Source organism: Macaca mulatta, chromosome 16 (genome assembly GCF_049350105.2).
Source record: "Macaca mulatta isolate MMU2019108-1 chromosome 16, T2T-MMU8v2.0, whole genome shotgun sequence".
Classification (NCBI taxonomy): Eukaryota; Metazoa; Chordata; class Mammalia; order Primates; family Cercopithecidae; genus Macaca; species Macaca mulatta.
Window position 1 is genome coordinate 48574642 of NC_133421.1, and position 17730 is coordinate 48592371.

The following is a 17730-nucleotide window of genomic DNA, read 5'->3' on the forward strand; positions in this document are numbered from 1 at the left end:
TGCTGCAATAAAAGAAAGAAAGAGAAGCTTTCCTGTATAAAGTTTTACCTACATCATAGGGTTATTGTAAAGGTTAAATGAAATAATACTTGTAAAGCCTTTATAACAATGTGTGGTATTTATCAAATGTACAATATTCATATTCTCATGAAATTATAGATATTTTACAACAGTAACAGATATGAGCCTTATTAGAAAAGTAAGATTCATAAAAGGTAGAATGTCAAACATTTTAGGATATTTGTTTCAGAAATGGAATTTTCCCAAGTATGTCTCCTTAATTTTTCATTTAGTGATTAATTGTTTAGACTTTTAAATGGATTCCAAAAAATGGATTCTCTAAATTTTATCCACTCAGCTCTTGGGAGATTTTTAGAGGAGTTTTAGGGTCACAGCAAAATTGAGTGGAAGATACAGAAAGTTCCCACATATCTCCTGCCCGCATACATTTATAGCCTCTGCCATTATCAACAGTCCCCACTAGAGTGGTACATTTGTTATAGTTGATGAACCTGTGTTGACACGTTGACACATCATTATCACCCAGAGTCCATCGTTCACATTAAGGCTCACTCTTGGTGTTATACGTTCTGTGGGGTTGGATAATTGTATCAGACAGAGTGATTAAATCTTTTAACAGATAGTTAACATGAATTCTCTTAATTCTTTTCTTAATTTTTAATTAATTCTTTTAACAAGTAGTACTAATGCTCAACATACAACAGTGAGCGAGACTTAATCTCTGCCCTCCAGAAGCTTATATAGTACTTCTTTTTAGTGAAAGAGCTTATAAGTCTGAAAAATGTACAGATGGCATTAACTAGAGTGTTTAGTTCTGTTGTTTTCGTTCCTTCGTTAATAATGTTTTAATATCTCCACATAGTAAAAAAAAAAAAAAAAACATGGAAAATATCCTGGAAGGTTTAGTAGGCAGTTATTTTCTTTATTAGAACAAACTGTTGTTTGGTTTGAACTCTGTTGTCATTGGCCTTGGAAATGTTGGAATTTTTCATTAATATGGATTATTAATATTATTTACAGATATCTCACATGTATATTGAATTATGAGTTGTCATATAGTACTTTTAGATGGAGTCATCTCCTTTGAGGCTAGCAGAAAAAGTAAAATGTTTCCTGTGTGTTAGTGTTTTAGTTATAATAACCTAAACATAGTTTTATACTACTTCGTGTTAGATCAAGTTATGTAGAAAAGTAATTAGAAAGTGTTTCACTTGCACCTCAGTAGATTAAAACCAGTTTATAAGTTTTAAAATATGCTAATTCTTTTTGACACTTGTTGATTTATCTGTTTGGTGAAGGCAGATCCTGGATTTCAGTTTAGGGAAGATGACACTTAAAAGACTGACAAACTTGTACACTGTGTTATCAGGAAATGGGACCTGATTATTTCTTGGAGGCTTGGAAGATTTTGCTGTATTGTCAAATGATTGCACTTTAACCTTATATCTAGTAGAAATTTTACTTTCCTTTTGTGAGATCAGAGTAGTTGAACTGTAGATTTGTATGGCAAAACTCATAGGTGTATATTCAGTAAATAGGTGTAACAAAAGATGACAAACTAGCTGTCGTAAACATCCACAACCTTGTTTAAGCTCTTTTATATTCAGCAGATTATCTATCATACCTCCTGATTCACTAGAACTTTATTTGGAATTTCCTGATTCTTTCAGTTAAGCCAAAAACTGATTATTTGGTAGCATCAGTAAAATCGATAACCCTTTAATGAGACTAATTAAGAGAAACAGGAGACACAAAGTACTGATATCAGGAATGAAAGAAGGGGCATCACTACAGATCTTATGATCAATAAAAGATAATAAGGTAGTATACAACTTTTATGCCAATAAATGTGTTAACTTTCATGAAATAAAAAACCTAAGTCATTGGAAAGTTTTTGACAAGGGAAGAACAATCAGTAGAATAATGTTCCTGGGGAGCAGTTTAAAATTGTAAGCAAATATTTCACAATACTTGTTTTTTTTTGAGATGGAGTTTTGCTCTTGTTGCCCAAGCTGGAGTGCAGTGGTGCAATCTCAGCTCACTGCAACCTCCAACTCCTGGCTTCAAATGATTCTCCTGTGTCAGCCTCCCAAGTAGCTGGGAACAGGCGCATGCCACCATGCTTGGCTAATTTTTGTATTTTTAGTAGAGGAGGGGTTTTACCATGTTGACCAGGCTGGTCTCAAACTTCTGACCTCAGGTGATCCACCCCCCTTGGCCTCCCAATGTGCTGGGATTACAGGTGTGCACCACCACGCCTGGCCACACAATACTTTTTAAAAATTCAATTTTAAATAAAATTTAACCTTTAAATTAAAAAATTTTAAAGCTTATTTTTTTTTCCATGAAGGAAGGCCATAAAACAGTGATACAAGAACTCAAGGAAGACATGGTGAGATAAACCCCACAAATTGATCACAGAATTGACAAATTATAAGGCATGGAAGGGAGAATAGATAGAAAATGGAATTAAATGAGAGACTGAACAAAATGGGAAGAAAATCACAACATGTGCATAGTTTCCAAATAAGAACAGCAAAACATTATGATTGAGGAAATATTTAAGGTAAAAGTTAAGAAACCTTAATGGAAATGAAACGACTTCATTTGATGTAATGAAATAGCACAGTGTGTACCAAGGATAATTGACTCAGAATGGTCAATTCCAATATATATCATTGTAAAGTTTCTGAATTTCAGGAGCTTTAATAACTGGGAGGTGGTGAGGGGGCTGTAGGGAGCGAAGAGGGAGTGGTGGGGATTAGGCTGATCTCATATTTCCCCACAAGAACTACAGCAAATACTATAAGACCCCCGAGAAAGAGTGAAAAGCAGCCCAAATTCACTTGAAATAAAAAGGTATAGGTCAGAGGTTGGCAAATTTTCTCCTGCAAGAAATATTTTAGGCTCAGTGGATGATATGTTCTCTGTGGCAACTAAACTATAGACAATAAAGAAATGAATAGGTGTGGCTGTGTTTCAATAAAACATTATTTACAAAAATAGCAGTAGGGCAGGATTTTGGGCGTAGTTTGCTGACTTCTCTGCACCACCATTCTGGATATTTTTTTCTGGACAAAAATCTAAAAAAATATTAATCATGCTGTACTTACGCATGGTTTTTGTTGTTTTTATTAGAGACAGGGTTTCATTATGTTGCTCAGGCTGAAGTGCAGTGACTATTCAGAGGCATGATTCATGGCACCCTGCAGCCTCAAACTCCTGGCTTCAAATGGGCTCAAGTGATCCTCCTGCCTCCGGAGTAGCTGGGACTACAGGAGTATGCCACTGTGCCTGTCTTATGCGTGGTTTTTAGTGGAGGAAGATTGTGTGGGCATAGTAGAAAATAGTATTGTATAAATAGATAATGTATGTATTTATATTATATGTATATTACATATATGTGTAAATAAACTGGCAGCCCATATCTGTTTCTTGTAACATTTCTTTCATAATTTGAATTATCATTGTATTTGTTTATCATTGTGGAATATTAAACATATTTCTTTGTATTATAACTTAATTTCCAATCCTTACAAGAAAACTCAGCTAATTATTTTGAAAGCTCCTTGAAGACAGAGAGTCTTTCTAACACATCTTTGTGTTTAATCACAAATAAAGAAAACTAACTTTCTTTTTTCAATATAATGTATTATGTCTTTGCGTCTTATGTTGTCTGTTAGATCTCTGTTGAAGAGGAATGTCTGATTCCAATCCCAATTGTAATATTACCTCCTGTTTTTGTGTGGAGATGTTGCTTACCCCTTTGTGCCTGGTTACCTCTCCGTAAGCTGTGCTAGTGTTGGAAGGTTTCATAACCCAGTGTTTATTGAGAACTCTGCAGAAGAAAAATGCAGAATAAAGTTATTATTAACTAGGCTTATCACAGGTTTACCTTTTAATATGGTTAAGTTTCCATTTTCTTTGCTTTTTCTTTTTAATTATTAAAAACAAGACCAACTGGCTTTTGTTCTTTAGGAGCCGAATAAGAATACAAATAATGTAATACTATCAAAAAATTTCCTCTTAAATTTAAAGCATTAGATTCAATAACACATGTTGAAAGTTGTGCAGCTTTTTCCCATTTAAAAATAAGTGTTTCCATGCTTCTTGCAATTTGTGGTAGATTTTAAATGTCTTTGCTATTTTGTGTTTCACTTATACATGCACATTCTTGGAAAATGTCACTTTCTCAAATACTTTGTTCCGCTTTTCCTAATTTTGTTTCAATCTGTTAAATATCATGAATGAAAATAATAAAGGTCTTTGTAAAGGAAAATGATATTAATGTTTAGAATTTTGAAATCATAAAAGCCATATTTCACATTGCTTTAAAGTGATGTTCATTGTATTGCATTAAAAAAACCCCTCTATTTTGAAAACATTGTCCAGGTTAAGAATGGCTATGATTCTAATAAAATGCACAAATGTAAAGAAAAAACATACTGTTACAAATAATTAAAAATAGATGAGAGACAAAATTTCAATATTTTTGTTAGGGATTTATGAAACTTGAGTTTTGGAATTGAATTCAATATTGTATTATTTATAATTCTTGTTTTTTATCAAGCATAAAAGATCCCTTTGCATCTGTCTACTGTACCATTTTCGGGAGGTATTTAAATTTTAAAGATGCAGAAGGTACAGTGTGAGGCTACCATCTATTGTGCATTATAATTTTTAAAAAGCTCAAGTATTCAGCATCAAACTTAGTCTTCACAAAAAGCTCAAGGCACTTAGCTCATTTCTCATTCTATAGATGCAAAAAACCTAGTTTGTGACAAAGAAAATGAATTGTTGATCCTATTATATAAAGATTTAATTACACAGGAATACTTAGTTGTGCATAGCTAAAAATCTTATTTAATTCCTGTTTTTTGACCTCTTCATGTTTTGGCTCCTTTAGTGGTTCATTTGACTAGTCCTCACTGCATTCTTGACTTTTGTCTTATGTAGAAACTTGGATCTGAAACAGATTGTCAGAAGGTTTCCCCGTATTTACAACATGTATGGTAGTATTTATATATAAAAAGATTCCTAAGTTATGGGTTGAGAATTCTAATGATTACTTAACCATGTGATGTGGTTATGTACATTTGGTCAAATCTTTTAACAGGTTAACCTCAATTAATTAAGAACAAATTACTGATATAACTTGTGAAAATTAAAGTAACTTGATTAAAATTGCTTGATGCTTAGTAGGCTTCTCTGTTTTATCATTTCAAAAACTCTCCCTATTGTCTCAATGAAAGTGAGCTAGAATTCCAGAAATGTTAGTGTGTTATAGAACTTGAACAATGGAGGCTCATTTGGTTAAATTTGTTTCAGAATAGATTATATTGCTACAATTTTAAAAAATATTTAAATAAATAAAATGTGTATAATAATTTTTCATATACTACTTTAAGTAAGGAACTTAAGTTAGTAGATTTAAATGTAGCACATATAAAGTCATAATTTTACTTATACTGCTGAAATTTAATCAATGTCATTTTTTTTCTGAGATGGAGTCTTGCTCTGTCGCCCAGACTGGAGTGCAGTGGTGTGATCTCGGCTCACTACAAGCTCCGCCTCCTGGGTTCACGCCATTCTCCTGCCTCAGCCTTCCCAGTAGCTGAGACTACAGGCGCCCGCCACCACGCCCGGCTAATTTTTTGTATTTTTAGTAGAGACGGGGTTTCACCAAGTTAGCCAGGATGGTCTCGATCTCCTGACCTTGTGATCCGCCCGCCTCGGCCTCCCAAAGTGCTGGGATTACAGGCGTGAGCCACTGCGCCTGGCCCATCAATGTCATTTTGAAGTAGTATAATGGCAGAAGGACTGAAACTTTATTATATGTCTATTAAAAAACCCTTCTGCATCTTTGAGGTCACACTAAATCTAAAGATTATTTTGTTGCAAAAGAGAGAGACTGGATGGATTATCTATTGGTATATAACATATTAGAACATATTTAGCATATTAGAACAACATTTATCTTCTCATAGTTTATATGGGTTAGGAGTCCAGGCACAATTTAACTGGTTCATTAACTTAGGTCTTACAGGCTGGAGTAAAGGTCTCCTCTGAGGGCTTGACTGGGGGAGATTCCACTTCTAGCCTTCCTAGGGGCAGTTCTTAAAGGCTGTCTGCAGTTCCTTGGCATAGGGCTTCCCCACATGGCTGCTTACACAATCAGGCTCCCAAAAAGAGTCTCTAGTGATGGCCTTTGGGGAGACTGGGGACCAAGAAATGGAAGATGGCATGAGGCAGCCTTTCAAGGTGCTGGAAATGTATTTTTCTCTTTGTGTGGAGTTATAAGGGATATATGGACTTGGAAAATTTACCAAGGTGTACACTTTAGATTTTCACACTCATTTTTAGGTATGTTATACTTCTATATATCTTTATTTAAAAGTAATTGTAAAACATACTTTAATAAATAACTGCATTGCTTTTAGATTTTTTGATATCCCTTTCTACTTTGGAACCAATTTTTTAATTAATATGACTCAACAAAAGTAAATGATAGGTATATCCTGTCACTGCTTTAACCAGATCATTGGATAATAACCTTTTAAAATATGAGATCTTTGATTGCAATGGAATTTCAGCTTTATGTTTTGGTAGTGGACAACCTTATACATTTGGTGAATTAATTAGAAAACTTACAATCATTGAAAATGTAAGGTTACTACTACATAACATATCAAAAAATAGTGGCATGAACTCCTTATACTCAGGTTAACTTCTGGCACCAAGATACCACCTGCCTATATGGTGATTAAAAAAAAGGAAGTATACTAGAACAATTTTTTTTTTCAATTTTCTATTTAGAACCCTGACTGTAGCTAGTTCCATGTCCTTTTCCTCTGCCAATATTCTGCATACTCTACGGGACATGATCTTCTGTGATTCCGCATTCGGGTTATAGTTCCTTTCTCCATTTATTTATATTCTCATCTAAGTAAGCAATGTTCACATTTGCTTACTGCTGAGTGTGCTCTCTCTCCTTTTTCTAATGTTCAGTTTCTAAGCTCTTTCTTTTGTATCCTTGGATTCCACCATTGTATTGAAAATAAATTCCTCCGTATCTACAGGCTGGCTTTCATTCGAAAGACAATTATTTCCTAATGGTAACTCACTTTGTTTGGATTTTGCATTCTCTTAGCTTTTTTTTTTTTTTTTTTTAAAGACAGTCTGTTGCCCAGACTGCGGTGCAGTGGCCCAATTATAGCTCACCGCAGTCTTGAACTCCTGGGCTCAACGTATCTTCTCTCAGCCTCCTGAGCAGCTAGGAATGTAGGTGTACAACATCACACCCAGCTAATTTTTAACTTTTTTTTGTAGGGACAGGGTTTGGATATGCTACTAAGGTTGATTTTTGTTTTTTAATTTTTTTTTGTTATCTTATTTTACATAGTATTGGTATATATTTTTAAAAATTGGCTAAAAAATTTATATGTGCCCTTTTCCTAGTGTCTCTGTTAATATTTTGTTGTTGTTTGTTAATTTTTTTTTTGAGACAGAGTCTTGCTCTGTCGTCCAGGCTGGAGTTCAGTGGTGCAATCTTGGCTCACTACAACCTCCACTTCCCGTGTTCAAGCGATTCTCCTACCTCACCCCACTGAGTAGCTGGAGATTACAGGCACACACCACCACATCTGGGCTAATTTTTGTAATTTTTAGTAGAGATGGGGTTTCACCATATTGGTCAGGCTGGTCTCAAACTGGTGATCTCAGGTGATCCACCTGCCTTGGCCTCCCACAGTGCTGGGATTACAGGCGTGAGCCACTGCACCTGGCCATACTATTTGTTGAAGTTAAGAAAATATCCCATCTCCATATTTTTGGCAAGATGTGCCCTCTTGTTCCTCTCCCTACATTCAGTCATACTGCCATTTATCTACCTTGTGACCAGTATGACAGATTGCATTCTTTTTACATACAGGCTTATATCAGCTATTTAAAGAAACGAGGACTCCCAGGTCATTTCAAATTCTTACTTTCTAATCTTCACATGGCTGTATGGACAGTGCTGCATATCCTTTTATCATCTGCACTGATCCCTTCTCCCTACTCTATGTTTTTCTTTATGCATATTACTTATTAATCTCTAACATTTGATTTTACTCATTTATGTGTTTATGTTGTGTTCAGTAGGTGTCTTTACCTACTGGAATATGTTCAACAGTGGGAAGGATTTTGCCTTGTTTTGCAGTCATAATGCCTGGCACAAAGTATATAATTTTTTTTTTTTTGAGACGGAGTTTCTCTCTTGTTGCCCAGGCTGGAGTGCAATGATGTGATCTTGGCTCACCGCAACCTCTGCCTCCTGGGTTCAAGGGATTCTCCTGCCTCAGCCTCCCGAGTAGCTGGGATTACAGGCATGCATCACCACACCCGGCTAATTTTGTTTTTTTAGTAGAGATGGGATTTCTTCATGTTGCTCAGGCTGGTCTCAAACTCCTGACTTCAGCTGATCTGCCCACCTCGGCCTCCCAAAGTGCTGGGATTACAGGCATGAGCCACCACGCCCAGCCACAACTAATATAAATTTATTGAATGAATAAATTAATGAGAATATAAAAGGCAATAATTCCCTCTACCATTCTGAGATTGAGGCCTAATTTTGACTTTAGATTCATTGTTACTTCCATATTGCTCAAAATAATTTCATTGGTATTTACTAACCCATTTTAGATGAGGTATTAGGATATACCAACATCACATATAATTCCCTATCTTCCCAGTATAGTTGTATGGAAAACTTCAGTTTTCTGTTTTCTTTTTTTTAAAGGTGCTGTGGTCTGTATCTATAGAAGTATAGTTTTTCACTTCATGCCAACTTGTAAATTTTGCTTGCCCTTGGTTCAGATACATTCGTTGGTCTAACTAAGGGGGAGGGCCCTTGTAGTATCAAGCATGACCATCTAAGACTACTGGCTTATCATGGGATGCTGAGTAGGACAGTTCTCTTTATGTCAATTGTGGCTGGCAGATCTTTTAATTGACCTCATGGATACAAGTATCATAAGTTTGCAAAGGAAGAAGCAAGCATCTCGAGCTGGGAGGGTATCATTGTAGTCAGTGAGTAGACGTGAGGATGGAATAGAGCCAAGCAGATAGAATACCATGAGTAAAAAAGTTAATAAAGGTTTAAAGGCTGCAGTACAAGTTTTCTGAAAGAGGAGAATTTAAACTAATGGTTTAAAAGTGCTCCAACAAGAGTGGGCACGGTAGCTCATGCCTATAATCCCAGCACTATGGTAGGCCGAGGCGGGTGGAGCACCTGAGGTCAGGAGTTCCAGACCAGACTGACCAACATGTTGAAACCCCATCTCTACTAAAAATACAAAAATTAGCCGGGCGAGGTGGCGCATGACTGTAATCTCAGCTTCTCAGGAGGCTGAGGCAGGAGAATAACTTGAACCCAGGAGGCAGAGGTTGCAGTGAGCCAAGATTGCGCCATTGCACTCCAGCCTGGGCAGCAAGAGGGAGACTCCGTCTCTAAATAAATAAATAAATAACCCCAACAAACAAACAAAAACCTGAGTCCATCTGGTGAAGGTCTTTATTTGCATAGATAAAAGTTTGAACTTTATGGCAGTGGTGTGTCATTGAAAGCTTTAGAAACAGGAATTAAATTATTAGAGAGAATTGTTTAGGGAGATTACTGTGACCAGGTGGATTTTTAAGTTTGTAATGTTTGAGTGTGATATAATAAAACAGATCACAAGGGATAAATTCCCCTTGCTTATGATCCTTAACAGTGGCCACTGCTCATTACACTCTATTTCCGAACGTCTTGTTTTCCCTTCAGTTCTGCTGGTTTCTGCTTCATTCTAAAACATTTATTGATGGTAAACTATGTCTAAGCACATGCCTGGGCATGCATAATTAATAATATACTATTATTGGCTTAAACAAGATCACAATCTGATGGAGACTTAAACACAAAGTATAAAAAAATTTTGAAAATATTATTTTTCCTGAAGGTTCCTCCTTGTGTTCTATTCTCTTGGTTACACACTCCCTTTCTACTTCTTTCTTTCTCTTTTCTTTTTCCTTTTTTTTCCTCTCTCTCTCTTTCACAAAGTCTCACTTTGTCGTAGCTCGCTGCAACCTTGAACTCCTGGGCTCAAGTGATTCTCCCACCTCAGCCTTCTGAGAAACTGGGCCCACAGTTACGTACCACTGCACCTGGCTAATTTTTTTTTTTTTTTTTGAGACATAGTCTCACTCTGTCACCCAGGCTGGAGTGCAGTGGTGACATGTCGGCTCACTGCAGCCCCAACCTTCCATGCTCAAGCAATCCTCCCACCTCAGTCCCCTGAGTAGCTGGGAACACAGACGTGCACCACCATGCCCAACTAATTTTTAAATTTTTTTGTAGAAAGGGTGTCTTGCTTTGTTGCACAGACTGGTCTTGAACTCCTGGGCTCAAGTGATCCTCCTGCCTTGATCTCCTAAAGTGTTGGGATTACAGGCATGAGCCACCACACCTAGCCCCGTTCTGCTTCTTTATTTTTTTCAGTCTGGATCAGGTATATTTCTTATGTCAAAAGTCCTTTTTTATTAGTATGGTTGAATATGTATACACGGGCATCCCCACTTACTTCCTGTCTTGTTTAAAAGCATCACCAAGTTCTCATTCAGAGTGGTTCAAAACCTCAATGTTGAAATAATCTGTACTCCGCTGTTATTGGGTATTATATAAATGTCAAGTTCCTGTTAGCTGATGGTGTTTGTGAGTTGTTCTATATGGTTTTTTGTCTAGTCTTCCTATCAGTTGTTGAGAGAAGTATGTTGAAGTCTCTCCTATTATAATTGTGGATTTGTCTATTTTTCCTTTCAACTCTACCCATTTTTACTTCAGATAACTTCCAGCTCTGTCGTTCAATATATATATATTTAGGGTTGCTGTGTCTTCTTGATGTATTGACCCTTCTATCTTTATTTTCCTCTCTGTCTCTGCTTATTTTCTTAGCTCCAAAGTCTACTTTATCTGATACTAATCTTGACAGCCTCCCTCCCTCCCTCCCTTCCTTCATTCCTTCTTTCCTTCTTTCCTTCTTCCCTCCCTCCCTCCCTTTCTCTTTCTTTTTGTTGAGGTGACTTTACATTATATAAAAGTTAACATTTTAGAGTATACAGTTCAGCATTTAGTACATTTACAGTGTTGTATCACCACAGCCACTAGTTCAGAACATTTTATTGACATCGAAAGAAAACCCCATATCCACTAAGCAGCCCCTCCCTGTTTCCCCCTTCCTCCAGCCACTGGCAGCCAACAATCTGCCTTCTGTCTCTGTGGATTGACTTGTTCTGGTCATTTCATATAACTGGATTCACACAATATGTGACCATTTGTTTCTGACTTCTTTCACTTAGCATAATGTTTGGGAGGTTCATCCATGCTGTAGCATGTGTCAGTACTTCATCCCTTTTTATGGGCGAATAATATTACATTGTATGCGTACACTACAATTTGTTTATCCATTCATCTGTTGAGAGACATACAGGTGTTTCTACTTTGTGGTTATGATGAAAATGCTGCTATGAACATTCATGTGCAAGTTTTTGTGTGAACGTATGCTGCTTCCTGTTGGGTACAGGAGTAGAATTGCTGGGTCATATGATGATTCTGTGTTTAACTTTTTGAGGAACTGCCAAGCTCTTTTCTGCAGGAGATGTACCATTTTATATTCCTACCAGCAGTGGACCAGAGTTCCAATTTCTTCACATTTATTTTCTGATTTTAATTTTTAAATTATGACCAAGCTAGTGGCTGTAAAGTTATATTTCATTGTGAATTTGATTTGCATTATTGTAATGACTAATGATGTTGAGCATCCTTTATACATGTGTTGACCATTTGTGTATCTTCTTTGGAAAAATGTCTATTCAATTCCTTTACCCATGTTTTTTTTTTTCCCATTGGAATGTTTGTCTTCTTGTTGAATTATAAAAATTAACAATATATTCGGGATATTAGATCCTTGTCTGATATATTATTCACAAATGTTTTCTCACATTTTGTGGTTTTCTTTTTACTTTCTTAATAATGTACTTTGTTCCACAGATGTTTTAAAATATTGATGTAATCTGATTTATCGGTTCATTCATTTGTTGCTTATACTTTTGGTATCATATCTAAGAATCAATTGCCAAATTCAAGGTCAGGAAGATTTACCTATTTGTTTGCTCCTAAGAGTTTTATAGTTTTATATTTGGGTCATTAGAACTATTTTGAATTGGGAGCTAGGGTTTCACTTAATTCTTTTGCAGAGAAATTTCTACTTGTCTCAACATAATTTACTGAAGAGCCTGTCCTTTCCCCATTGAATAGATTTGGCAGCTTTTTCAAAAGTTAATTCATCATTAATTTGTTTCTGGACTCTGAATTCTATTTCATTTTTGGAATGTCTAATGCTAGACATTAGACATTTGTATGTCTAATACTAGGCCAGTTTCACAGTGTTTTAATAACCGTAGTTCTGTTGTAAGTTTCAAAATGTGAGTCCTCCAAATTTGTTCTTTTCCAACTTTGTTTTGGCTGTTTGGTGCCACTTGTACTTACATTTGCGTTTAGGATTGGATTTCTCATTTCTGCATAAAAGGCCATTGGAATTTCTATAGATAATGTATTGTGTTATAAATGGAACTGTTTTCTTCATTTGTCTTTTGGATTGTTCATTGCTAGGTTTTGCATGTTGATCCTGAAACTTTGTTGAATTTATCAGTTCTAGTACTTTTATAGATTATCGGGAATTTTCTCTCTATATAAGAATATGTTGTCTATGAATAGATACCTTTTATTTCTTTGTATTACCTAATTGCTTTGCATAGATCTTTCAGTACAGTGTTGAATAATAGTGGGTATCCTTGTCTTGTTCCTGATGTTAGGGGAAAACTTTCAGTTTTTCTTTATTGAATATGGTGTTAGCTGTGGGTTTTTCATGAGCCCTTTATTATGTTTTCTTTTTTTTTTTTTTTTTTTTTGAGACAGAGTCTTGCTCTGTCGCCCAGGCTGGGGTGCAGTGGCCGGATCTCAGCTCACTGCAAGCTCCGCCTCCTGGGTTTAGACCATTCTCCTGCCTCAGCCTCCCGAGTAGCTGGGACTACAGGCGCCCGCCACCTCGCCCGGCTAGTTTTTTGTATTTTTTTTTAGTAGAGACGGGGTTTCACCGTGTTAGCCAGGATGGTCTCGATCTCCTGACCTCGTGATCCGCCCGTCTCGGCCTCCCAAAGTGCTGGGATTACAGGCTTGAGCCACCGCGCCCGGCCACCCTTTATTATGTTTTCAAGTTTCCTTCTTTATTTTTTTTTAAAGTCAGCGTCTCGCTCTGTCACCCAGGTTGGAGTGCAGTGGCATGATCATAGCTCATTGCAGCCTTGACCTCCCGGGATCAAGCAGACTTCTAGCTTCAGCCCCCCGAGTAGCTGGGACTACAAAAAGAAAAAAAAAATTACTCTGGTATTTGCAGGTTGGCTTTAAACCGGGACAGTCCTTGGATGTGTTGTAACGCCATCTACAATTCTGCCTTAGTCTTCACTTCCCGCTTGAGATGAGCCAGAGGCTCAGCCAGAGATGCAAAACGAGAGTCCTTGCTGTTTTTCTTCGAGCAAATGTTTGGCCCTGTGTATGAGTGTTTTAGTTTTTATTCCTCAATATTTTAGCCAGCATATATCAGCAAAGGTAGACACATAGATACACACAAAATATTCATTTTAAGGAACTGGTTTGTGTGATTTTGATGTACAGCAAGTAATAACTAGGCCAGGCTAGCAAGGTGGGAGGCTAGAAACTGTCAGAGAAGAACTGATGCTGCAGTCTTGAGACAGAATTTTTTTGAAATAACATGTAATTTCACAAATTGAATCTCTGTGTTCAGTTCTTTTTTTTTTTTTTTTTTTTAATCTGCTATCTTCCTTTTAAATGTCTTTATTCATTTCCTTTTCATTCTGGAAAATGTGTGTACTACACAAATTCAGTTTTCTGCATGAACTAGTCTATTTATAGCTCAATGTACACTTTCTGTTTTTACTACTTTTTTTGTGGAGGGGTAGTGTGCAGAGGAGAGTAATGGACTTGGTTGGGTGTTTATTATTTGCTTGAGGATGGTATGTTTTCTGTATTCTTATGAAGAAAATAAGATTTGTTTTTTCTCCCCAAATTAAAAAAAGTTTATAAAGAGATTTTCTCTCAAGGGAAGCTATTATTCTAACTTGTAGCTCAGGTTCAACAGCGAGTGGTGCATAGTACTGGTTTTTAACAAATATCAGGCCGGGCACAGTGGCTCATGCTTGTAATCCCAGCACTTTGGGAGGCCAAGGCAGGTGGATCACCTGAGGTCAGGAGTTTGAGACCAGCCTGGCCAACATGGCGAAACCCTGTCACTACTAAAAATACAAAAATTAGCTGGGTGTGGTGGCACACATTTGTAATCCCAGCTACTCGTGAGGCTGAGGCAGGAGAATCACTTGAACCTGGGAGGCGGAGGTTGCAGTGAGCCAAGATCGCGCCACTGTACTCCAGCCTGGGCAACAAGAGTGAAACTCTGTCTCAGGAAACAAACAAACAAACAAACAAACAAACAAACAAACAAAGATTCAAGTTGTAGTTGTATGAATTCAGTGAGTCATTTGCAAGAACTGATTTTCTTTTTGCAGTTCTTTCAAACAAATGTTATTCCATACATTAAATTTATTTGTAACTAATTTATTTGTCACATGACTAGCTATTGCTGCCTCACATGCTGGGCAAAGATAAACTGGCCAGTGTGCTCCTTGGGTTGGATAATCACACTGCCTGCAGCAGTTGCTCAGTTTGGTAGTCATGTGGCCAAAGGCCTAATGCCTTTTGTTTTGTTTTTGTTTGTGAAAATCCAATTGTTTCAGTTGAAAAGACTATCCTGTTTCCATTGGATTGCCTTTGCTTCTTTGTCAGTGATCCATTGCCTATATTTGTGTGGGTCTATTTCTGGCTTCTCTGTTCTGTTCCTTTATATTTCTCTGTTCTTCCACCGATACCACACTATCTTGATTATTGTATCTTTATAGTAAGTCTTGGATGTCAGGTAGCATCAGTTTTCAATTCATCTCTTCTCCTTCAATATTGTGTTGGCTATTTTGAGTCTTTGGCCTTTCCATGTAAGCTTTAGAATCAGTTTGTCAGCACTCAAAAAATAACTTGCTGGATTTTGACAAAATTCAACACCCTTTCATGATGCAAACTCTCGGCAAACAAAGAATAGTAGGGAACTTCCTCAATTTGGTAAAGAATATCTACAGAAAATATGTAGCTAACATCATACTTAGGGTTACAAGCTATGCTTTCCTGCTAAGATCAAGAACAAGGCGAGGATGTCCACTCTCACTTCCTAGTGGAAGTCCTAGCTAGTGCATTAAGACAAGAAAGGGAAATAAAAGCCACATAGATTGGGAAGGAAGAAAGGAAATGTTTATGAAATTTTGTTTTTTATTATTTTTAAAATTAGTAGACTTTTATTGGGCAGTTTTAGGTGTATAGAAGAATTTGAGTGAAAAGTACAGTGTTCTTTCTTCTTCTTTTTCCTTCTCCTATTCCTCCTTTCTTCTTTCTTCTTGACCAGCTCGCACTCTGTCACTGGAGTACAGTGGCACAATCGTAGCTAATTGCAGTCTTGAACTGCTGGATTGAAGTGATCCTTCTGCCTCAACCTCCCAAGTAGCTGGGACTACAGGCGTTCTCCCATGCCACGCTGATTTTTTACTTTTGTAGAGATGGGGTCTTGCTACATTGCCCAGGATGGTCTTGAACTTCTGGGCTGAAGCAATCATCTCACCTTGGCCTCCAAGAGTGCTGGAATTAGAGACGGAACCCACTGCACTTGGTGCGTGGACTCCCTTATTCTTTGATACATCCACTTTCTCCCATCATTAACACATTAAATTAGTGTGTCTAGTACATTTGTTTCAGTTGATGTGCTGATATTGGTACAACTAATATCCATAGTTTATATTAAGTTTCACCCGTTGAATTGTACATTGTGTGGCATTTGAGAAATATATGGTGCTATGTACCAACTATTACAGTATCATAAAGATAGTTCCCCTGTCCTGAGAATCCCCTGTACTCTGCTTGTTCATCCTTTTTTCCCTCCCCCTAACTCCTGGCACCACTGATTTTTTTTTTTTTTTGAGATTGAGTTTTTGCTCTTGTTGCCCAGGCTGGAGTGCAATGGCACCATCTTGGCTCGCTGCAACCTCCGCCTCCCCGATTAAATGATTCGTCTGTCCTAGCCTCCTGAGAAGCTGGGATTACAGGCACCTGCCACCACACCCAGCTAATTTTTGTATTTTTAGTAGAGACGGGGTTTCATCGTATTGGTCAGGCTGGTCTCGAACTCCTGACCTCAAGTGATTTGCCTGCCTCGGCCTCCCAAAGTGCTGGGTTTAGAATCGTGAGCCACTGCGCCTGGCCAATTTTAGACCTTTTCTGACAGGCTTCTTTTACTTAGCGATATGCATTCAGGGTCCCCTCATTTCTTTTTCTGACTTGATGGCTCATTTCTTTTTATTGCTGAATAATATTTTTACTAGCAACAAAGAATGGAATACTTAAGTATAAAACAAGCAAAAGATCTATATGAGTAAAACAACAAAATACTGATACGTGAAATAAAAAAATGTAAATGTCATCTTTTCCTAAGTTGATCTACGCATTCAGTGCAATTCCTATAAAAATACAAGCAAGTTGTTTTGTGGATATGTACTAAGTAATTCTAAAGTTTGTATGGAAAGGCAATGCTCCTAGAAGATAACGTAGAAAATCTAGGTGATCTTGAGTTTTGGCGATGACCTCTTAAGTACAACCCTGAAAGCACAATTATAAATGAAAAAATCAGTAAGTTGGGCTTTATTAAAATTAAAAACTTTTGCTCTGTGAAAGATTATTTTAAGAGAGTGAGAAGATGGGCTGCAGATGGTTAGGAAATATTGGTGAAAGACAAGTCTGACTAAAGAACTAAAGAACTCTTAAAACTGAACAGTAAGAAAATGAGCAATTGTATTAAAAAATGAGCGAAAGGATCTCAGCAGCTCGGGCTGCAGGAAGAGTGGCAGCGGCCAGGCAGCCCAGCTTCGCGAAGGCTCTCGGCAGCCTGCAGTCCACAGGTACTTGGCACGCGCCCTCCCCGCCACCAGGATGCCCAAAAGGAAGGTCAGCTCCGCCGAAGGGGCTGCCAAGGAAGAGGCCAAGAGGAGATAGGCATGGTTGTCAGCTAAACTTGCTCCTGCAAAAGTGGAAGCGAAGCCGAAAAAGGCAGCAGCAAAGCATTGAAACCACCATCTATAAAGCTCTGCATGTTCTTCACGGGGTGATTAATTTCTACCCAAAACTTAGGTTAAAGCTTCAAACAAAAAAGTGCAAACAAAAGGGAAAAGGGGAGCAAAAGGAAAACAGGCTGAAAGACACTAAAGAAGGTTTACCTGAAGAAAAGGGGGAAATGAAAACTAAGGGGAGTCCAGCCTCTGATGAAGCAGGAGAGAAAGAAGCCAAGTCTGATTAATACCATGTACCATGTCTCATCAGTGGTCCCTGTCTCCCTTCTTGTACAATCCAGAGGAATATTCTTATCAACTCTTTTGTAAATGCAAGTTTTCTTAGTAGCTCTAGAAACATTTTTAAGAAGGAGGGAATCTCACCTCATCCCATTTTTTTAAGTGTAAATGCTTTTTTTTGAG

The 17730-nt window shown here is 37.4% G+C and overlaps 1 protein-coding gene and 1 pseudogene across 24 annotated transcripts in view; both read left to right on the plus strand.

The window, feature by feature from the left end:
- BCAS3 (BCAS3 microtubule associated cell migration factor) overlaps positions 1-17730 on the plus strand; it is a 712862-nt gene that overhangs the window by 153651 nt on the left and 541481 nt on the right. The window lies entirely within an intron of this gene.
- On the plus strand, positions 17192-17685 carry LOC144335451 (non-histone chromosomal protein HMG-14 pseudogene; annotated as a pseudogene).